Genomic DNA, 25,672 nt, shown 5'->3' with positions numbered 1-25,672 from the left:
CACTAATAGCTAATCTTCTAAAATATAAATCTAACCTGTCTGTATAAATGTATGTATGCATGTTTGTATGTATGTATGTATGCATGTATGTATGTATGTATGTATGTCTAAAACTTTCGACAGAGACGGTCGGTTTTTACGAGAATGGTATCCTTTTGAAGCTTGACCTTACGGACGACAAATATCGAAAATTTTCTAAAAACATTAATTCCTTCAGCCTCAACTGGGCACTTTTCTACAGGGAGGGGTCGCGTTTTCGCCGATATTTTTGAAAGTCATCCCCCCTTTGCGATTGACTAGTCTTAATTTAAACCTTCGCCATTTCTGGTTGGGCGGTGGACGCAACAGCAAAGACGCCACGTTTTTATCACGTTTTTTTTTCTTCTTTGCAGTACGGGTTCGATCTTGCCTGCCTACTACCACTATTTTTATTTATTTATTTATTTATTTTTATTTTGCTCAACACACTCCTCCAAACACCCGTGCATCGCCGGGAACCCAGGCTAGTCTAAGATAAATGGTGGATTGTAGTCGAAGTTGTTCTGAAAGCTTCCTTTTCATTAGCTGTTAACTGAGGTATTATGAAGAATAGAATTGTCAGATTTTTTTTTTATTAAATGAAAATATTAATATTTATTATATTGATTTCAGTTTTTAATTAATATTTTTTTTTTATTTGATCGTATTTTATTAAATGTATAATAATTTATATGGCCCAAAAATGTACTCATTTTTTCTTCCAAGCTGATTTACATATGGCATATACAAATTCGACGTTTCTATTCTCCGCTCCCATTCCCTCTGCACCACGTCTCTCTTCAAACGAGACACCAGTCCAACTGCCGAACGGTTTTTTTTTTTAATCTTGTTGAACTCAGAGGTGTATCAAGCTAAGAACATATTTAATAGCTATGCATTAAAGATGGCCGCGTATAGCAAATAAGTTGTGAGCTTCCAATAATTATTTTCTTTTTATTATATGCAAATCTTAATATTAATTATATTGATTTTGTGTTTTATTAAATGTATAATAGCTTTTCTGGTCCAAGAATTTACTTATTTTATCTCGCAAACTAATTTGTAATATAGTGCAAACATATCCGACAATTCTATGTTCCGATCTCCCCTCCTCTCGCATCTCGTATCACTTAAAACGACACACTAGTTTAACTGCCGAACGATGACACGTTGCCGAGGTCGCTGGAAAAATGGTGGGATCATTCTATCGCTCCAGTAGATATCTTATAGCTGATGTAATTCCCTACCTGTATAAGAGCCAATTATGTCTAAGGATTGAGTACTGTAACCATATCTAGGCAAGAGCTGCTAGAAAGACTTATCCTGCCTTGACAGAGTTCAAAATAGACCTCGTAGCCTAATGGGGTGCCTTTTACTCTTCCCTGCAACCTCTTTCCCAGGAAAGAGATGTTGCTAACTTGTCTCGGTTTATTTTTAATTGTTTGAGCTTTAATCTGTGACCCCTCTTCGCTTCTTTCTTAGCAGTGCACAACTGTGGAACTCTCTTCCGTTTTTCTTCTTTCCAACTTAATACAATATTGTTATCTTCAAGTCCAATGCAAACAAGTTCTTGATAAGCCGTACCCTTAAGAAATCCAATTTACCAAATTTATACTACTAAAGATTACTACAATACTGTCCCACTGATTACTTGTACACTCATTAACCCTTATCCTCGAGTGACCTCCGGGTCTTGATAAGTGGTGACTCCTTATAAAAATTAAAAAAACAAAACAAAAAGAATATAATTCCAACCCATGATAAATCGACTTTGTCTTTCATGCCTCCTATATAATTTTGGGGCGTCAAGTGCCATTTTTTTTAGTTTCTCATAGTTGATGTCTGAACCACTGTCTCGAGACACATTAGCGAATATTTTTATAATTTAACCTAATGGGTTGGTTTTATCTGAAAGCGAGTCAAGAAAGACAGCAGATATATTAATAAATAGCTGAAGATAGACCCGGTGAGAGACGGTGAGGAGGTGAAGAGGTAGACATACATAAAATATAAAGATGAACGGAGATAAAACGACAACAACAAAGAAATCACTTCGTCACACTTGTTTGATTAATATAGAAAATTGCAATTACCACTCTTTACACACACACACACACACGCACACACACACACACACACACACACACACATATATATATATATATATATATATATATATATATATATATATATATGTATATATATATAGAGTCTAAGAAAACGTTCTTTCATTTTATTATTACTAATAACCTGCCAGTGTTGATGAAGATGAACTAATGCTGTCTATAAATGTGTAGATGCGCATGCGTGTGGCTGTGTGTCAAAGGGTGTATGAGTACATTGGACGATCGTTTGAATGTAGTCTCTTGAGGGCGGGGTCCGGAGAGGCTGGAGTAGATAAAGGTGATGTTGAGAGAGAGAGAGAGAGAGAGAGAGAGAGAGAGAGAGAAAGGGGAGGGAGACAGAGAGGTGGGTGACAACACTGCCAAGATGCGGGACTGAAAGGTTGGAAGCAGGGAAGCGGGGTCCGATTCGGGTTGGCACATCCGAAATATCTGCGAAATGAAAAAGAAACTCATATTACATACAATTACACTTTTTTCCTAGTTTAAATGTAAGAGAAGCCTTGCTGTCCGATGCATGATGGATTGGACCCTTCGACAAACAGCGGAGACGAATACAAGAGATTAATAAAAAAATATATAAAATAACAATGACTTTGCGTCTAATAATAATAATAATAATAATAATAATAATAATAATAATAATAATAATAATAATATTGAATAACACAATGTGCTTGAATTTCCGAAAGCAACACTATCTTCAACACCGCCATGTTATTCGTCAGAGATTCGCCACTCACCTCAACTGTTATCCTTTTAAATTAATGGCGGAACGTCGCAGGAGAAAGACGGCCGTCATTGTCGACAATCAACTTGCATATAAAATGATATTTCTGTCTATCATTATTATGCAAAAAATACATAATATTATTATTATCATTATTATTATTAGTAGTAGTAGTAGTAGCAGTAGTAGTAGTAGTAGTAGTAGTAGTAGTTATAGTAGTAGTAGTATTGACTTTGGTTTCTCGTCTTTTTCTAGAAAAAAATTGAATGATGTTCGATTTCACTGCATATTCTTTTCCTTCTTTTTCTTCTTTTTCGTTACTTTTCTTCTTTATTGTATCTCTTCTACTAGGTAATTCTCTTCTCCTTGTTATTATTGTTGTTTTCTACTTTTTGTTATTGTAGCTGCTGCTCTTCTTCTTCTTCTTCTTCTTCTTCTTCCAAGTGTCCAACTCTACAATTTCAAAAAAAGATTTTCTTAGCGATTGTTATATATTAATCTCCTCTGCCATTTCCAAAAACTGCCAAATATCCAAACGCTATCTACCAACAATTGTGCTGGACTTGGTACAAAAATCTTTGAGGCAATTAGCATCGAATTAAAAAAAAGTATAGAAACGTGGTCCACCCCTTATTCGTAACTCGTTTCTATGTCCACACCACCACATATTTTTAACAGTTATCTATGTATCCAGTAGAACATATCGTTAACAAATCATACGATTAGAAAACAACGTAATCTACTAATCAATTTTATTCAAATACGAGCAGGCTGCCCGGCGTTGCCTGGTTGTAAAATACGCTTAAATATAATCTTAATTCATACAGATTTCGTATTTATTATCATAACGCAAGTTCACAGGCCGAAAGCCCCCCCCCGCTTCGGCGGCACGGGGGACGGGATCAAGGTGTAGTATCTGTTCCGGCAGATACTGCAAGCAAAGACCATATGTGGGGAAACCCCACATATAAGACCTTGGTCAATGTAGGGGCAACCCTTCATACCAATTGTCACTATCCAACTCCCCTACTCCCCGGGGAGTTGGTCCCCATTTCCCCTTCACTCCTCACATTAAAAATCGGCCTTGTGCCTAATTTGCTCGGTGGGGGAGCAAATAAATACCATCATAACGCAAGTTCTCTATCGATTACTACATTGTACCCAAAATATATTAATGACCGAGAAAAATGGACGATCGTGAAAAACGCTTTAATATGATATTTTAATTCATACAGATTTTGTATTTATTATTACAGAGAAAATTCTCTATTAATTAATCTATTTTACCCAATGTATAGGAATGATTTCAAAAGTTAAATTTAAAAAAATATGACTTGCGTGCCAGTAGCTTAGAATATGAACCAATGCATGTAGCTCACCAGCCTTATTCGGTATCGTCTCATCTGTCCATTAACTACTTAGAAATAATGTTGTTAAAGACATAAACGTCTAATTGCGCATGGGCAGAACCAACATGTTTAATGAAACTTATATCTGCCAAGGTATTTTCTTTTAATTCGGATTCCTTAGCAGCTATTTATACCGGAAATAAAAAAAAAAATGTAATTTGTTTCACAGGTCCAAATTTCCTGTATATCAAGTCTCAAGTATGTGCATTAAAATTGAAAGAAGGGTTTCAATAGACAACCTTCCTCGAACAGACAGACAGACAAGGTCAATTATATATACATATATATATATATATATATATATATAATATATATATATATATATATATATATTATTTTATAATATAAAGCTGGGTGTCTGTATGTGGGGGGTCTGGTTAGGAATAGGCTCCTATATTGTTGACTATTTTTAAAAAACTGATAGAAGATATATCGAGACACAGGAATGGGTATGTTTGATCTGGCAGAACGGTGGTTAATATTAATTATGGGGTCTGCGTTCGCGCCTGGTCCACAAAGTATGGAAATAAAAAATTTAAAAATAAAAAACGTTTACAAGTGTTTTTGATACAGATGTACATAATATTACTTTGATAAATATATTTTAACTTTAGACAATTCTCGACACAAATTTTGCATAATTCTGTTGTTTTCTATCTCCACTTGCACTAGGTATTCTTTCGAAAATAGATAAATAGATAAATAATAAATAATAGAACGTTACTTGTTATCGTGTCAAAAGAAGAAAATTCTGCTCACGTGATTACGTGTCTTTTTAAAAACATTTACATAACCTTTTTATTTTTTAATTATATATATGTTTAAGCTTTTTTTTTGTCAGTGTACTAGAAGGAATTCAGCTGATTACAAACCTTTCTGCGTGTTCTTTACATTACAATAGTACAACCCTGAATCCGACGGCGCAATATTACATCGTTCAATACTGTAGAACTAAACGTTGTTCTGCTTGAAAAGGACGCAATTTTCTTATTATGCTTATTTATATCGATTCTTTGCTTTAAAAAACTAAAGTAATTACCGTGCTTACTTTTTTAATATCCCATTTTGATGTTTCGGATTATTTTACTAAAGTAAGTAAATCTTCATTATTTTTAAAACTGTTTTTGTTTTTTCGATATTTCGTCCATATTATTTAGTAAGAGTGTTTATCAGAAAGGTCAACAAACGACTACCCAAAAATAAGTATACAAGAAATAAATGTTACCATAGTCAACAAAAGTTCAGTTCATGTTTTTTGTTTTGAAGTAGTTTTTAATGCTCTTTACTTGAAATTATTTCAGCGAACCGAAATTAAAACGAAATTTGAGGCGATAACTAAGTAGTTATCGCCTCAAATTTCGTTTTAATTGGATGAATTTTTATATAAACTACACTGCCATAATCGAATATTCCTCAAGCACAAAATAACGGAAAACATTAATATATGTTTATAAATATTCCTTACGTTGACGGAACTCTCTATAATTGTTAACACAGAATGCTCAGGTGATCCTCCTTCAAATTGCAAACGGGGCTCTCCATATAAAAATCGCTGCCATTTGGAGTTTTTTTTTTAAACCCGGTTCGTGAATTAAAAAAGAAAATGTTTACAAACTACTTAAAAATACAAACCAATGAACTTTTCTGGCATAAAAGCAACTTTTATTGACTATGGTAACATTCATTTCTTGTATATTTATATTATCATATATATAACATTTGTTCTTTGTAAGGAAACAATCATTTTGTTGGTCACTCTTGGCTATGAATCGAAAACAAAGTTCATATAAAAAATATAGTTTCGCTAAAACTATCTTTACTTTCATCTATTTTGCTTAGGGTAAATTTTTGAGTATCAAAACCTTTCTTCTGCTAGTATAGACACACACACACACACACACACATATATATATATATATATATATATATGTTATATAGTTGTTTCATTAAGAGTCTTAGAGAGAGACTATTATAAGTGATGCTTTTTCTTGTGAGAGTTCTTATTAGTAAAGATATGAGTCTTAGTGAGAGTATCTTGTCTTATTACATATGATGTTGTATCTTAGAGAGAGAGATGTGTATGTAATGACATTTTATAACACAGACATATAATAACAATACAATTTACCTTTTTGTAGAAATCACAAACACAAAGATGAGCTTTATCCAAAACACATGGTGAATTTATTTACGACCGGTCGGGATTTCCTCATTAAGAACTCAAAGTTTCACATCTTAGTTTCTGAAGTGAGTCTCGCTTCAGACGTCCGCCTGTCTCTGAGTTTTCTCACTGACCAGTCTCCCTGACCTGTCTCTGCCTGTCTCCGACTCTCTTTTTGACCAACTAACTCCCACTTGCTATATTGAAAAAATCCATGCATCCCGGCCAACGTGAGAAAAATTCACGTGTTTCAACATGCGCGACTTTGCACGTTTTCGACATTGATTTCCCAATAACCTATTTTCCTTGTGTTGTTTCCACAAAGGAATTTAACCTACATATCTAATTTATTTAACCATATTTTATTATCCACATTCTTTTAACAATTGAATAGTTTATTTATTATTTATTTCATCCGAATTAACAATTTACTGGACATTCCATTTAAACCTATTGTTCTTTAAAACTTATGTCCAGGGTTCGATTTCTGCTTTCTCTTATTTCCATTTTAACTAATCTCTCTATTTTTATACTTACATGAACAGGGGACAGCCCTTATCATGTAACATCCCTCCCTTCCATATTTCACAAAAACATATGTATGCATTATTAACCTTAGTACATTTTTTTTATTTTTACATCTACATCTACACAACCACACGGCTAGAAAGATCAGGCTAAAAAACACAAAAAAAAAACTCTTTCAATCAGCCCTTCACAGCCGACTTCACAATTATTTATTTTTTTATAAGATCAGGACCTTTCTGATCTTTGTGGCATTTACATTTTTGGGTGTAGGATATTTACCTATGATACACATCAGCTATTTTCCAGCCACCCATATGCCGCAGACTAGAGGTTTTCACCTTTCTCGAAATGGACGACTTCCTTCGTCTCAAAAGTGTTCTGATCTCTCTTTCCGCATGGTTAGTCTTATCAAGTATGGCTTTGTTTTTTTTTTATTCTAGAACTATCTCATACGGGACATACCAAAGCTCATATACTTAAATCTTTGTGGTTTACTTCAGAAGTTTAAGATATACCTTTTTTTCTCTCATACGGATTCACTCAGATTTCCTTGCTTGGATTTTTGAAACTTCGACGAGGATTTAGAAATATCACCCCTAACTAACTAACACGTTTCTCTGCGACCAACAACTTAATTGCGCCTAAATTCTATCTAATTGCCCGATTTTTTTGTGATTTTTCTTTTCTCTCACCAGGGCTTCCAAGATCCAGCAGATATATCCCACATTCATGCTTCTCTAAAAAAAAATACAAGGTTTATATCTTTCTTACGTAATCTACGGCATATTTTTGCTTGTCTCTTACTTCATTAAGCTATATGTGATTGCCTCGGGACTACCTCTCATCGGTTTACTGGTCCCCTTAAGAATTTTCGTATTCTTTCCAACGCCTGTTTATTAATTAAGCCAAGACTTACTACTTTGCTTGGAGTCGTTAACGTGCAACCAGCTTATTTTAAGCACTTAATTAACCAGGTTCCCAAATTTTTCGTATAGGGGCACTTCTTGTGCTTATCAATCCCTACCAAGTAACTTTTCTTGGAGAAAAATTTTTAGGATCTCTAAAAAAAAACAACAAAACCAAATGCTAAAACAAAACACCTTTCTTACGGCTTATCACATCTAAAAACTCCAAATACCCGTTTACGTAATTTTAATTCTTGTCCCCCTTCTAAAATTCTAACTGAATCTGTAAGCCAACCATACGTCTTAACTTATTTTCTACTAGATCATTTTAATCTAATGTATATTTACGGATAACTTTGAATTCTTGCTGTGAAAATCATAACATTACATACATAAGACAATTTACAATATTTGTTCAACATCAAAACATTTTTAAAAAAAAAAATACCTTAATACATTTAAACATTTTGCATCAGTTATAACTTTTTTTTTAACAACAAAAAAAAATCATCTGTAACAAACAACAATTCAACAGTCTGTCCAAAACAATTGTCCCTTTTTTTTCAAAAACAAAATAAATTAACACGCAAAAGCCGAAAAGTTCACTATGAACACAAAATGCATTTCCAAACAATTGAAACGCTGTTTAAGAAAGTATACGCGACCTTTGAAAAATTCCTGTTTTGATTGACAGATTTAATTCAACAATTCGTCCAAACGATTTCATATTGACACACATTTTCTAATGACACTTCTACAAATTTCAAAACAATAATAGATTACACAATCTCTGCATTCGCGTGTATGTGTGTGTGTGTGTGGTTCTTTTTTTAACAGACCAATTATTTATCAATGAATTACGCATGGTGACTTGTTTACTATTTTTTTTTCATTACTACGAATTTCTTTTTTACGGCATATCGGCCTTTTCTTTTTCTTTTTAATATTTCTTGTATCTTTTGTTCTCTGTGTGCGTGTGTGTTCAAAATTTTTTTTTCTTCGCATTTCTGTGATCGCGTATTTTTTTTTCTTTTTCCGTGGTATTATTTATTTATTTATTTTTTATTATGTTGGACCCTTTTAAAACGTTGTGTTTCTTTTTCTTTTTTCGAATTCTGTGATCCTGTAATTTTTTCTTTTTCCGTGGTATTATTTATTTATTTTTTAAAATTATGTTGGACCCCTTTAAAACGTTGTGTTTCTTTTTTTCTTTTTTTTTCTTTTTCTTCGTGGTATCGACCCCAGGTTCGGTTTCTGCATCGCTGATGCAAAAGGTTCACGAACACCAAATTGAGAGTTGTTATATAGTTGTTTCATTAAAGAGTCTTAGAGAGAGACTATTATAAGTGATGCTTTTTCTTGTGAGAGTTCTTATTAGTAAAGATATGAGTCTTAGTGAGAGTTCTTGTCTTATTACATATGATGTTGTATCTTAGAGAGAGAGAGATGTGTATGTAATGACATTTTATAACACAGACATATAATAACAATACAATTTACCTTTTTGTAGAAATCACAAACACAAAGATGAGCTTTATCCAAAACACATGGTGAATTTATTTACGACCGGTCGGGATTTCCTCATTAAGAACTCAAAGTTTCACATCTTAGTTTCTGAAGTGACGTCTCGCTTCAGACGTCCGCCTGTCTCTGAGTTTTCTCACTGACCGTCTCCCCTGACTGTCTCTGCCTGTCTCCCCGACTCTCTTTTTGACCAACTAACTCCCACTTGCTATATTGAAAAAATCCATGCATCCCGGCCACGTGAGAAAAATTCACGTGTTTCAACATGCGCGACTTTGCACGTTTTCGACATTGATTTCCCAATAACCTATTTTCCTTGTGTTGTTTCCACAAAGGAATTTAACCTACATATCTAATTTATTTAACCATATTTTATTATCCACATTCTTTTAACAATTGAATAGTTTATTTATTATTTATTTCATCCGAATTAACAATTTACTGGACATTCCATTTAAACCTATTGTTCTTTAAAACTTATGTCCAGGGTTCGATTTCTGCTTTCTCTTATTCCCATTTTAACTAATCTCTCTATTTTTATACTTACATGAACAGGGGACAGCCCTTATCATGTAACATCTATATATATTGTACTCGAACCCATGAAACAAATTCGATTGGGATTTAGCCCATAAAAATGCTGCTAAGAGGTCAAATTGATGCAATTAAAAAGTCGACTTAAAGTGCTTCTTTTCATATGCGCTAACATATATTTATACTTTAATGTTCAGTAATTTTTAGAGACTTCTGTGGTTCAAATGGTAACAACTAAAGCTGCAGCGCTAGAAGTTTCCATTTCGATTGCATCTTGGTTTTACAAGTCCCTTCGTTCGCCATATGCTTCACAAAACTCTGCCCTATCGAACACGTGCTTTTTTTCTCCTTTTTTATTACAAGGTTGTCACCACTTATCAAGGCCCGGACGCCACTCAGGGATAAGGGTTATTGCAAGTGCAGTACGTTAGTGTGAATATTTAAAGTGTCTACTTAAGGGGGCGGTTCATCAGGAATTTGTTTACGTTGGACTTGAAGACATCCAAGTTGTAGTCAGGAGGGAAGCAAGCAGATTCAACAGAGTTCCACAGGCGTGCAGTTCTAAGAAAGAAGCTTTGTTCATGGAATCTACGTTTTGATTTAGGCACAGATAAAGAGTGGGGAAAGTTTTTTACAGTGGAAGCTTGTCAAAACATGGGGCTTTTCCTAGACGAGAGCCATCCATTTCAATTGATGTCAGATGGGGCTTAGAGCGTTGATGATGTAAAGATAGGAGTTTGGTTTTAGATGCATTAAAGGTAACCAGTCATGCCTTCCCCCACTGAACCACTCGTTCGAGATCAGAGGAGAGAGAATCAGAGAGAGCTTTGTCATTTACAGCCTTTGATGTGTTGCTGTAGATGGTCGTGTCATCAGCATACATTTACATGTAGGCTCAATTCCAGTCGCCGCCACGCAGTTTCTTTAAATCTCTTTTCCCAGCAAGTGCATTGTTTCGCTGTTACCGCCCACTTGTTTCCAAATCTCTGTCCACTTTTTCCTTCCTCTTCCCCCGCTGTGAAGTCGGCTCGCATCCCGGTTTATTCATTTGCATACGTGTTCCGGCGCTTCTGTTACATAGACCTCAGCGACTCTGTTACACATCAACATCTTATAGTCATAAAAAAAATCCCGAAAAACTAATTAAAACAGGGAAAACAACTATTCGCCGTATAAATATGGGAGGTGTCTGCTTCAATTAATTGAGTGAAGTTTGAATGTTTATTAATTATTTAATAAAATGTTATTAAATTTATTTGAAGTTCATTTATACCGTTAGCTTACGGCTATCCGTATATATATATATATATATATATATATATATATATATATATATATATATATATATATATTAACAACTAGCGTTATTAAATTGTATACGGTACTTTTATTCTCCGTTTTTATGCGACTGTCAGTAAATAATTGTATATTTTGTTTTGTTTTCTTATTTCAAATATATATTTTTTTAAATTGGTAGAGGACTTCATATTTGTGATTATAATGTATATTAAAAGCATAGATTTTAAGGATTCGACCATAAAATGTTATTAAGTATAATTTCACTTTACAGCAAAATATGAAACTACAAATATTGTAACACTACAAAATCAAATGGAATCATATTCGAATACAAAAAAAAAAATTTTAATCTAGAACTCCATACCCAAGAGAAGCCTATTATTAACAGTATACAAATTCTGTTATTACAAGTTTACAATTCTACAAGGTATGAATAACCGCTCTAACTTAATATTTTCTTTCCTGGAAACTATTGAATTTTTAATTCCATTGCTGCTCCCTGTTTCCGTAAAACTATCAAACCTGCAGAAGTTTTAATATAATGAAAACAAAAATAAATTCCGGCACAACTTCTAACCCGTGTACCTCCTATAAATCTGGCGGTTATCCTAGTATCCCCTTACGTTTCATTAGCAATCCGGTTTGTTTGTAATGTTAAAAATTAAAAAAAAAAAAACGCTTTGTCCATTGTTTGCTTTTACTAAATAAGGGCCACCGTTTATCAAGGCCATATGCCACTTAAGGATACATGGGATAGAATGATAGCCGGGAGAAAGATCGAAGATTTTGGGTACGATGCTAGATAGGAATCGTTGATATTTCCTTGGAAGACGACCAAGTGTTAATTTGTATGGAATCCGTCTCGCGTCGTCATGTTTCACAGACGAGAGGCCCTTGCACGGAGATAGTTTGTAGAAAGTCTACTTAACGTTTCTGTAAGACAGAACAATCAGGCCAAAGGAAACCAATTCAACTCATAATGTATATCTTGAAAGCTATTAGCTTTTTTCACTTCGAATCCATGTAGAAACAAGACCGCATCTTCGTATGATCGTTGCCTTTGTCAACCTTTCTCGTAAGGTCAGCGCCTTTACTTATTGATTGACACAGAACAGAGCGAACAACGGATACAATTACAGATAGTAAAGAAAAAAAAGAGAAGAAAATACAGGTTTACAACGAAAAAAAAAAGATATCCTCTTTAAGCGTGAAAATATAAATAAAATGGAAAGTATAAGCAACGTTAAAGCGTCCATTCTGTCTTTTTAGTTTTTCTATAGTCTCCCTACGAGGGCAAATTAAACAATAGATCGGTTTCCAATGTAGCGAAAATCTATCTCTTCTAACAGAGGCACTCTATATCGAAACAATAATTAATAATTGTCCCAATCTAGAAGGATCTTCCTTCACTGACCTAGGACAGAAAAGATGTAGAATAGCATCGGAACATATACTACACTTTTCTCGTAGCCAAAAGGCCATACAGCTGGATACAAGGGAATAAATGTAAAAAAACAAACAAGCAAATAATTGACAATAGAATATCTGTCACGCTTTATAATGTACAAGTAAAAATATAAGGTCACATGACTTAATAATAATAAAACTTAAAACGCGTAATAAATGCACGCGGTAAACTCCCTAATAGTCCATAGCTATCAAAGAGATTCTCATATGATCATGTTGCAACGACTCAATTCTCCTACTTTTATTAAATACTAGCCTGGTGTCCGACGTTGCCCGGATGTTTGTAGATGTGTGTTGAGCAAAATAAATAAATAAATAAAATTTGTTGTAAGCGGACAGGCTCGAACCCGTGACACGAAGGTAGAAAAGAAAGTGGAGGTGTATGTAAGGGTGTTGGTTGAGCTAAAAAATAAAAAAGAAGAAAGGAAAATTACAAGTTTAAAAAAGGTGGTAGTAGGCAGGTTCGAACCCGTACTACGAAGGTGTAAAACAAAGTGAAAAAAACAAAAAAGTGACGAGTTAGCTGTTGCGCCCATAGCCAAACCGGAAGTGGCGTAGGTTCAAATTTAGGCTAGGCAATCGAAGAGAGGCGATGATTTTCGAAAATATCGCCGAAAAAGGCAACCCCTCCCTGTAGAAAAGTGCCCAGTTGAGGGAGAAGGAATTAATCCTTTTGGCCAATTTTTCGATATTTGTCGTTCGAAGAGTCGACCGTCAAAATTATAGTGATCTCGTGAAAATCTGTCGCGTCTGTCGAAAATTTTTGTGAGAAATACAAACATACATACATATATACATACATACATACATACATACATATAAACAGACGGATGAGATTTATATTAAATATAGCTGTATATATCTGGTGTCACCAGGTTGAAACATATTGGCAGGCGAAGGGTTTTGTTACATACTATTTAAAATACCAAAATTTTTCTAATTTCTTACGATTTTCCTGAAAGTGAACCACATTAGATTTATGGAAGCATAAAATACATCCATTTTCGTCTATGAAAATTAAACAAGTAAAACCTCTCATATCTTAAAGTGAAACAACTCTCGTGGCTTAAATCTCACTCCCACAGTGGAGATCCCTAGGTATAAGAAAGCCTTCTATTCTAATACTCCCATAGTTTCTTTCCCAGAAATGCTAGACTTTGGAACGCCCTTCGGAAACTCTGCTTTCCGAACTGTACTGACAGTCAGAAGTTCAAGTGTAATGTGAACAAACATTTTCCTGCTCATCTCCTTTCATAATGTTCCTGCAACTTATGTCCCCAATAGTAGCTCCCTACATCAAAGTGGCACTGTCTTGTTTGGGGTGAAAATTGAATAAAAAACATGAAAATTAATTTGTATAATACTGTGCTTATTGTCTAAATTGTAAACAAACAAGCACATTTATAGGAGTATGTCTTTATTATAAACTAGCCTGAGTGCCCAGCGTTGCCTGGCTGTATGGAGATTTGCCCAATTGAGAGTGAAGGAATTAATGTTTTTAGCCAATGTTTCGATATATGTCGCCCGATGGGTCGAGAGTCAAAACGATACCGATCTTGTGAAAATCCGCCGCCTCTGTGGAAAATTTTAGATAGACATACAAACATACATGCATACATACATTTATACAAGCAGGTGAGATTTATATTATAGACTAGCCTGGGTGTCCGGCTTTACCCGAGTGTTTGGAGGTATGTATTGAGCAAAAAATAATAAAGTTGTAGTAGGCAGGCAAGCTCGAACCCGTACTGCAAAGGAAGAAAAAACGTGAAACAAAACGTGACGTCTTTGCTGTTGCATCCATTGCCAAACCGGAAGTGATGCGGGTTAAAATGAAGGCTTAATTTTAATCGAAAAGAGACGATGAATTTCGAAAATATCGGCGAAAAAAAGAGACCCCTTCCTGTAGAAAAATGCCCAGATGAGGGTGAAGTAATTAATTTTTTTAAGCTAATTTTCCGATATTTGTCGGTCGAAAGGTCTGGCTTCAAGAGAATACCTACTTTGTGAAAATCCGTTCCTTCCGTCAAAAGTTTTAGGCAGACATACAAACATACATACATACATTTAAACAAACAGGTGAGATTTATATTACAGACTAGCAAAAGTACCCGTCGTTGACTGGGTTCAAAAACAGCCTACAGAAAATGTACTCTGATTTATGAAAGTACTAGCGCGTTGCCCGGGTGTTTGTAGGGGTGTGTGGTGTTGAATAAAAAAGAAACCGGGGAGGTAGGATCGAAGTTGAACCCCTGAGGCGAAGTTTGAAAATAAAATCGGCCAGCCAGAAGTGAAAGATGTTTGAAAGTCGTCGAGCGTTACGACGACGACGATGACGATGTAAGCATTGTTATCAGCGAAGTAAGAAAAGAAAACAACGTTTTAATTAAGCGGGGGGGGGGGATAAAACACAAATTAAAACAGAAAAACGAACGAACGTTACGTGAAAAATTGCTTAAATAATACAGGGTTCAATATTTAAATGTAAAAAATCAAAGAAAAAAAGACATCTCACACCACGATTCGAACCCAAAACGTTTAGATAAAAAACCAACCCTTAACTACCTACGCTAAAGCGGCGTATATAAAGTTTGTTCGTTTTATCAACTATTTAAAATAAATCAGGTCACGACGTTATGACGTCATCTGACGCATGCGTTGTTGACCCTCCCCCTGTCGAATCTGTCTAGACATATCTCTCTCTCTCTCTCTCTCTCTCTCTCTCTCTCTCTCTCTCTCTCTCTCTCTCTCTCACTTCGTCTGCCTTACTCTAGACTGGAAAATGGCGTCTGGCTGTTTTTATTTTTTAAAATTCGTTCGTTAATATTTTTTGTAAGCGCATTTTTTTACTTCACATGTTTGGCTTATTATTTTTCGTTTAACTATCGAGTCTAACTATTTTGAATGTGGTAATAACTTTGGTAACGTTGCCATAGCGTAGAAGTTCATAGTTTAGCTTTAATTCATTTTTTTTATCGATAACAACATTTTTAAATTGTAAATTAAGACCGCCATTAGAGGTTGCTGACGTCAAGATCACGTGACATGATTCAGCGGGTTTTAAATACAAGTTGACCCAAAATAAACGGCCGCGTGTATACTTTATGTAGAAGACTTGGAGGCCGTATTTTTGGGGCAGTTATAAATCGATTCCAAAATATCACTTTTTGGGGGCCCACTGCAGAAAATCGATCAGTTGACGCACTTCTGATGGTCACTTTGAGCCAATTTTTCGATATTTGTCGTCCGGAAGGTGGGGCTTTCATATGAGACAAAGTTTGTGAATTTTTGTTCTGTCTGTCAAAAGTTTTTAGCAGACACCCAAACATACATACACACAAACAAACATACACATATTTTCGCTTTTATATATATAGAAGGTCAGTATCGAGCGCTTATACTAAACCACTGTCACATAACAATGACGTGTTTTAATAGAAAACATGGAGTAAAACTTTTCAAGCTAAGAGGTAAAATGTGGCGTGTAACGTTTTCAGCGTGAAAGCAATATTTGACATTTCTGCGTTCTCTGAGAAGTTGATAAAATGACTGTTAAATCTTTAAAACAAAGTTTAGAAATAAAATGCAAAACGTATAAGAGAAACAAAACTAAATAAACAAAGAAAATACACGAACAACGAAAGAACAAAGAAAAAAAACAAGTAAATTAACGAACGGGATTTGGATGCGTGGAGAATTACATAAGCAATAAGCGATATTGGAATTCTTTAGCTTTAAAAAGAAACAAATAAAGAAAAAGGATGAACACGCATTAAGAAATTCAACGAACGAAGAAACACATTGCTTTCATAAATTTCAGCATTAACAAGAATCAGGCTGTTTACTGAAATGTTTTGACATTCTGAAAATGAGTTTATTCCAGGATCAAATTTTGACGTCTGGGGCAAAATTGAATATCCTCCTTTATTGCCACAAATTTTCAAATACTCCTTCTTTGTCACAAGAAGAAACAATTGGAATTGCAATACCCATCTAGCCACAACCGTTCTTAATGATTTTCCTTTCTCATATTTATACGTGACTAAGATAATCACCTGATGTATTTACCTCCCATTTATTCTACGTTGTCAATTAAATTGTTACGATAACATTTTAAGTTACATTACTAAATTAATGTAAATAAATATCTATTATAAATATTTTTATTATTCTAAAACATAGTTTAGTTGACAAAACTTTTAGCCTTGTATTGTCATAAATAATCGTCGACCAGTCCCTTCGTTGCCCGGACATAATCTAATAGAGAAATTTGAGCTTTCTCGTTGCCCAATTTATGTAAAGCTAAATTGCATAAAATATAATCCCTATTGCATAACCACATTCATAATGGTCGATTAATTCGTTTAAGACCTAATCATGTGCATGCAAATATATAAACATATTCATATACATAACTTTATATGATTGGAGGTATGGGTAGTTGATACTTATATGTAGGTAGTTGATACTTCTATGTAGGTATAAATGTACTACAATGCGTATGTTTAATTAACTACGTACAATGGAAATTTACAATATAACTTGATTGTCAGCTTTTTTATGATAGTTACGATACAATATAACATCAAACACACCCGCGAGCAGGAGACAAATATGTTTATTATTACACTACAGCGGAATAAATCAACATCTGTTTTCTGTGTATTTTACTAAGACAAAATAAATTTTATCACATCCATTAGTTTTGAGATTTACTTATGTTTTCTGAAGATCTATTTCAATTAATATTGTCTTATATTTTTTATTACCACTCTAGTTAATAAAGAAATGATAGTATACAACTATTTAATAGTCGATATAAAATCGAACAATAATATAACCATCGAAACAATACTAATTATAGAACTAATTAGTTGGGGGAGGGGGTAAGAGTGAACACAGTGGAGCAAAAACAGAAAGTTAATTTTACTACGTATTTTATATATTTTGCTGACATACTAAACTTATATCTTCCTGATTCAAACAATGTAACTCGAGCCTAGTGGGTTACATAGGAGGCCACATTCTTTTTCGTATATACATATATACACATTAATGTGATAGGCTTCATTCCAATATAAGAGTGCGATGACAGTCATTCCAATGTAAGCCAGGAGAATTTTTTTTCTTTATAAGTAACCCGCATACAACAGAGTATCTTAGCCGATCGTCTACACGAAAGCAATAATAGAAGTGACATGTTATTTTTCCTAATTACACATCTACGTCAAATGTAAGAGAAATTTTCGCATGAAAGTTGAATAACATAAATAGAAGAAATATCCCCAAACAAATGGAAATACGGAAATAGCAGTAGTTATCTGTCACCTATCGAATCTCAAAGACTTTCTTTAATCTTTATTTTTAACCCGGTTTTCAATTGAAGATTTCTTATGTAAACGAAGCGAAGACACGACAAATCTTTATAACAAGTGCAACGAAACAGAATTGTTAAATTAATGTAAAACTAGAAATTAAAAAAAAATTGAGCATGAATCTAACAGTCGATTTTTGAATCTTTATGTCAAACTTGGGGATTTATATCGAATATCGAACTGAAGTTATTTTTAGTAATAGCTTACGTGCGTAGATAGTTCTCCTGTCATTTTTTCAGATATTTGATTATATTATTGAGATTAATTTATAAACGAATACACTGATTCGTTTAAATTTTTCGATAAACTGTTTATTTATCTATTTTAGACATACGGTATCAGTTATAAACTATTCCACTCAGATTTTTTGCAGAAGTTGCTGCCTCCTGACTGCCCACCTAAGGTATGTTGCACAATACAACGACGGGCGTGCTGAAAGACAAATACCAATTTCGAAATATAGTATTCTCGAAATGAATCAATGCCAGCTTCACACAGTCATTGAATTTCACCTTTAAACACTTGTGCCACGGTCGAGTGTCACGAAATACAATTTCTTAATGTAGTACTGTGTGTAAGACAGTGACAGACATGGCAAAATAATGTACGACAAAACGAAAGTAACTGTAGAAGTGAAAATAAGTAAAGAAATATTTCGAAATGTTAGAGATGAGCGTTTATATTTGCTATTATATTGATCGGGCAAACTATTCTTTTCAGCTGTTATTTTCACACACACACACACACACACACACACACACACACACACACACACGCACACACACACACATATATATATATATATATATATATATATATATATATAATAGTACCAAATTAATTAAAGTTTATATCTCGCCAAGGTTGAAGGAATGCGAACAATATACGCCTCGTGAGTTAAAACATGAGTTCCTAATTGTTTTCAAATTGTGCACTCGGGGTTACTGGAAAACTGGTATTGCACTTGTATTACAAAGTATTAGCACAGCTCAAGCAAGCGCTCACCATGTCTGATTTGCCGTTTATTTTTTATATATTTATTTTTTTGCTGCTTTCAGCGAATGTCAATTAACATCCTGCTTTGGACAGCCAGAATAAACAGACTCAAAGGCGAAAAAGCAAACGCGTTCCATAAAATGAAAAATATCTTTATTTCACGTCTGGAGTCAAAAGGTAAAATCTGGAATAAATATGAAATAAAGGTGGCGAGACAGAAAAGAAGAAATGTACGCATTTAATGGAGAAACAAGAAGGCGCATGCAATGAGTTAAAATGTGGAAAGATTTACAGCACGAGAAATCCTCCTCCGACTGTTTCAGAACGGTTGTGTTAATAAAAAGGAATTGTAAGCTTGGCTAGACAGACGTAAATGAGAAAAATTAAGATAGAAAAAAAGAGGAAGAAGGCCACTACAATGGCTCGAGAAGCAAGAAGGCACGAGAAATCCTCCTCCGACTGTTTCAGAAGGATTGTGTTAATAAAAGAGGGCTTGTAAAATTAGCAAACGTGCATGAAAGAAATAACACTTATCCTACTAGAGAAAGATATCATTAATAAACACAAGGAACACAAAAAAATAGATTTGAAATAACTGAATGGAAAAATAATGTACTACGTGTGCCAAGTAATGACGAAAAGAGTAGCGTAGGTAATAACGTCATGTGTGGACCGAAGAACAGGAAAATATGGCTGAATATGGCGCGCAAAGTACCAAGTTCCGTCCACGACCATGTTGCCGAGAAATGCAAATAAAAAAATGTTGGTCTAAAAATCTCAGAAAACAGCTTAAATTAATTTAGAGTAGCCTTCATTAACTAGTAAGTAGAACTGCGACAACAGCATATTCTTTTTTATTATTTTGACTCTTGAGTATATATCCGTTAATATCTTATATATTTTTAATAAGGACGGGTGTGGTTCTCTGTTGATTAAGAGTGTCTAACTGTGTCGGATATATACCCGAGAGTCAAAAGAATGAAAAGAATATTCTGTTGTCACAGGCCTACTAATAAATAATAGAGAATAAAATGAACAATAATTAAGAAAGTTAATAACCTCATAACTAAATAGAACTGAAGCGAAACCAGTATGAGGGCAATATGTTTCTGAAGAAAAAAAAATGGCACCTTGTGAAGTTGTAAAACATGACAGTTGTCACAAACCTAAGTAGTCTTTTCCCCATGTACTGGAGCCGCCCTTCATGGAACCAAAATTATTTCTTCGACAAAAAAAAACAAAAAAAATAAATAAAAATAAAAAAAAAAACAAAGAAAGCATTTATTGAAATTATATAGACTACTGGCGTACTAATTTGCATTGCTCTTATTTAGACCTTTGTATAAGTCTGTATTTACATTAACTACCAATTCAATTTTCAAGTGTAATGGTGACTTTATTATATTTTAGAGCAGGTGTATCAGTTCTACAAGTATTTCAATGAATCATACTCTGACGAACTGCACGGACTTGTACCCATTGACCTAAATACCTCCGACAAACCCGACTAGCATCTAAATCCCACTCCTACACTAGGTGTAATAAAACCTACTCCAATAGTTTCTTCCACAGAATTGCTAGACTTTGGAACTCCATTCCGGGATTCTGCTTTCCCAACTGTACTGACATGCAGAAGTTCAAGCACAGTGTGAACAGACATTTTGCTACTCAACTCCCTTCATAATGTTCCTGCAACTTATGTCCCCGATAATAGCCGCCTACTTCAAAGTCGCACCGTATCTTGTTTGGGATGAAAATTAAATTAAAAAGAAGGTCATTTTTAAATTTTACTGGCGACTTAATTATGTTTCTCAGGAGTTGTAATGGGTTATTTTCTGTTATATTTTTAATCAGACTTGCCATTCTTTAAGATAAAGAATACTCTCGCCCAGAAATGCATGGGGCAGTCAAAGTGATCTATCACTTTCGGTCTCTAGTCACATCAACCGCTTATATTCGTTTCTTGTAAATCTCCCTTGACCTTGTGCTTCTAGTTTATTTTCGTTCACTAAATTGAATGTTTGGTTCGTAAATGAATTAAACTGATATAATTGAAGATCTAAATATCGATATTGCAACAAATTATTTGCACATTACAATTTTGTATTACTTAAAACAGAATTATGTGTCTAATGAATTTGTTTTTGTTGCTTTTAAAAACTTTTTTATTGATAACAATCACGTTCAATATTATGGCTCGCATGAGTCATATGTTTGGTATTTCTAGTGTTTGTACCATTTGTCTTCATGTTCAAATTGCAGATGTTGCGTGGTTTCCAGTCATGTTTGTTTTTATTTTCATAATCCTTTAGTTTGATGTATTCACTTTCAATGTGATTAATAGTTTCGTCTCTTTGTTCACAAACTCTACTTTTACTCTTTTTTTGTTTATCTAGCTTTCTGATCATTTTCTTTTGTGCAACTGTCGATAGCGATATCCTCTTTTTAAGCATGATCTCCTGTCTATATATTACACGAGCGAAGCGTGAAAAGTCCTGGTATGCCATTCCGACAAGTGACGGGATCGTACAATCAAACGGAGAGCCAATCACGCTCGGTTATAAAATATTCTAGCTGTTATTACACATAGCCTCGCTCGTATCATATAACTGTTCTAACACGTCGATTATAAAAAATTTTTAGTGTCTTTGAGACCCCACAATGTGTAAATACAATAGTATCCTCGTGCGTACAGTCATCCATAGGAGTTTTTCGCTCAACCGTTTGAGGTGTCATTATTGATGGGAGGTCCTCGCCCAACGGATGGATGTCTCGGTATTGATAGAAAGTCATTGTCCAAAGGGTTGATGTGTCGTTATTCATGGGAGATCCTCGCCCAACAGGTTAATGTGTCGGTTATTCAAGGATTCCCTCGCCAAACGGGTTGATGTGCTACTATTCTCGGCAAAATGATAAAAAGAAAGCGATATATGTAAATTGTATGACACGAGCCGTCGTTTGGTTTTCAAACATATATATTTAAAAACAACGTCAATCACATACATTTAAGATCGGTAATACAGTACATCGATAGATAATAACAAAAATAGTTAAAAGTAGAAAAGAGAAACAGAATGAATGTACCAATCTTTTCACTCAACAAGCCTAGAGACGGACACCATTATTTTATCCCCCTCTCGTTTTCTCCTCCCTCTGCTATTGTTATTTTCTTCTATAGCAGTCGTCGGTGTTGACAAAGATTGTAACGGGTGATTGTTCACTCCCATACGTTATTAAGAAAGCGAGTATTGACGTAGTCTTTTCTTCAATTTTCCTGGGTTCCTATCAACGCATCCAAGCTTTCTAATGTGATTTTTCTATGACGGGGGAAGAACTTTGCTGCTTCGAGTTAGTTACGGTGTTGTCGATTTTGGGTTTCTGAGTTGCTATTGCTCAGAGAGATTTTACGAATCTTCGAAATATCTTGCAAATTTTTTTCAGCTTTACATTTTTAGGAACCTCATCAGTTTTATACTGAGAGACTTAACTGCTAGGCTTCCTCCACGGCAACATTAATTAACTTCTAACTCAACTGACTTACCGCATTCTCTGTCTGACCGACGGAAAATGGCTGTGAAATGCGATTTATACTAAGGTTGACAGTCGAATAGGGATGCGATTTCCTTACCTCTATCAATCAACATACGATTCCTGCTGAAAGATGATTGGTCAACCGTTTATGCCAGACTGGTTGCCCTCAACCAGGTTTTCCATAGACAAATGTGATCTTATATCCTGTTTTTTAGTCTCGGTCAAACGGGATCAACCGCTGGGTTGACGTTTTGTGTCATCAATCGAAATATTAAATAAATTGACGGTCGGAAACCAAGCTTAACTCAAAACAACTCATTGTTTTCCTATTTTCGCTTGGTCATTGCGTTCAATCTATTATTTAGCCAATACATATATACATCTACTCTGATATCTACACGTGGATGTATAGATAATGTAAGGAGCGCCAGTAGGTATTATAGCTAATAATGGAGAGCTCCAGCCCCCCCATCCCCGTTTGGCTTAGGGTTGAATCTCTTGAGGCCAGCTACACGGGTGAGACACTGGGGTTTCACTCAAGCGACGGCGTAACACCATAATTAAGAAAGTCTAAGAAATATGCTAGGTTGCTTTTCTCCTCATTGTTTCTCATTTTGCTGTGTAGTTCGTCTTGTTGCTTTTTGCTGTAGTAATTGGCCTCTCTATTTTTGTTATATATTTATTCAGTTTGCCATTGTTTTATTAAATCATCCATTATTATTATTATTATTATTATTATTATTATTATTATTATTATTATTGTTATTGTTGTTGTTGTAACTAGCGGGGTCTGCTGAAATTACCCAACGGCATCTTCCATATTTAATATATTGCTACTCGGCATTCAGTGGATGTTCAGCGTTAAGGGACACGCCGCAATATTATTACAACGCTTTTGTTAAAATTGAAACAGTATATATCTAAGTAATCTAGTTAAAATATTGTCACAATATATCTGTATATAACGGTGTATCTCCAATATCTTTATAGGAATCTGCAAAATATTTGAATTGTATGGACGCCCGGATCGAATGAAAACCCTAAGATTTCATTCTGTCATCTTTAGACAGAACGGATACTACACATGGATCCTAGTCAGAAGACCAAAACGATATATTTAAGTTTTACCTAAAGTCCAAAAGCGACATCACGTTTTTTAATTTCATTCATTTTTATTTTTTACGTCGCGCCTTCAATTATCGGGAGATCCTATTTGTTAAAAAAGAGGATAGAAGGTTATAACGTACTACGAACATTAGGTTAGCGTCTCTATATACTAGTTTAATGGTCGTAGCAGGTTATCACATACTATCCTTCTTTTTAAATAAATAAGATCTCCCTATTGAATAATATATAATCTGGAAACCGTGAAGTGCGTATATACATACGTACGTACGTACACACGTATGTACGTTAAAGGTACTACGGTATCAATAAATAGATTATTAATATCATTATTACATCATCATCATCATCATCATCATTATTATTATTATCATAATAATCATAATAATAATAATAATAATAATAATAATAAGAAGAAGAAGAAGAAGAAGAAGAAGAAGAAGAAGAAAATTTCTATTTGTCACATTTATCGCTACGAGATATTTTCGTTGAGGAATATCGTTGGCTATCGGTGGAATTATCCAGCAGCGCACTTGCCCTTTTCTGAGAACATATTTCGTCACTTTCTGCCTTGTTGCAGACTACAGAGATAAAAAAAATTGTTGTTGGTGATCTTGTTGTCGCTCTTTTAATGTTAAAACATTCTTTTTATGTCTATATTTTTCAATTGATTAATCTCCCTCTCTCTTTTGTGTTTTTATCAAACAACGGCGTCGCCAGTTTTCGCCATGCCCCTTGCTTTCCGATAAATTCCCAGTGGGGCGTGCAAGAAATTTACCCACTTATATACAGACCAGAATTATATAGAACGAAAGGCAGATACACAATATGAAAATTTCTACACTGACAGTAAAACGCTAAACCTTAGTCATCTTTTAAAGAATAATAGAAAAGATATGGCGATCAAAAAGATAGGGAAAAAAAACACAATAAAACAGTAATTGTTTCCAAGGAATATAATAACAAAAGAAAAGCTTTGGATAATTTAAATAAAACGCTTGAAGAAATGTACATTCCCAGCGGAGCAAACAAACAGCAGCTCCCACTGGAGAAGGCAGAAACAAACGACTAATTTGATTCGACAATCAAGAAGATTGTCATAAATGCATTGCACTTTCGAAAATCATCAAAGATTCATGAAAGTAATATAAGAGTTGCAATTAGATCATGAGTTAATTAGAGCATCTAATAGCGTTAACTGTATTTTACACCGTGTGAATAATCGTCTGTCGTCTGTTTTGAACGTCATGGACGTCTGAAAATTTACGCTAGCCAACCAAGCCGAGCGGAACGGCGACCGTGAACAAAACTGAGAATGTTCACCGATTTTATGTATTTATTTTAGTCTCTTTGTGTCTTTCTTTTCTGTTGTCTCTGTGCGTCATTTGATTTTTCTCTGTTTGTCGCTTTTTCCTTGTTTGATGGCTTCTTTTTGTCCCTTTCTCCTTTCTTTCTTTTCCCTGTGTTTTTTATCTCTTGTCCCCTCTATCTATTACTGTACGCATTCGTGATTTTCGCTTTCGTTCTGTGTCTCTATATGCTTATCCCGTTCTATTTTCCTATGTATCAATGCACATCTGAGTCGTTGTCTTTTAGCTAGATTGTATGTATTTGCTTCTTAGTTTATACAGCGAGTGCAAAAAGTCACGTAAGGATTTTGAACTTAAATAGATTCTTTATTTCTGATGACATCTTTCTGTCATTTAAACAAAATCTGATTAAGACATTGGAAATTTTTATGCAAAATGCTGCAACATTCCAACAATATTTACTTATAAAAACTAACGTCGTTTAAATGTTGCCTATTTTCAACTCGGCATATGTGTGCTTTTTCAAATACATTATTCATAACAGATTGAAGAATCTCAGTATTGCGATTTAACTCTCTTATTTCGTTCCGCGGGCTGCCAGACCTCGAGACGTCAAACCCAAACCCTGCAAGAATTT

This window comes from Euprymna scolopes, chromosome 9 (genome assembly GCF_053919585.1).
Source record: "Euprymna scolopes isolate OS-2025 chromosome 9, ASM5391958v1, whole genome shotgun sequence".
NCBI lineage: Eukaryota > Metazoa > Mollusca > Cephalopoda > Sepiida > Sepiolidae > Euprymna > Euprymna scolopes.
Note: the sequence above shows the minus strand (reverse complement) of the source record.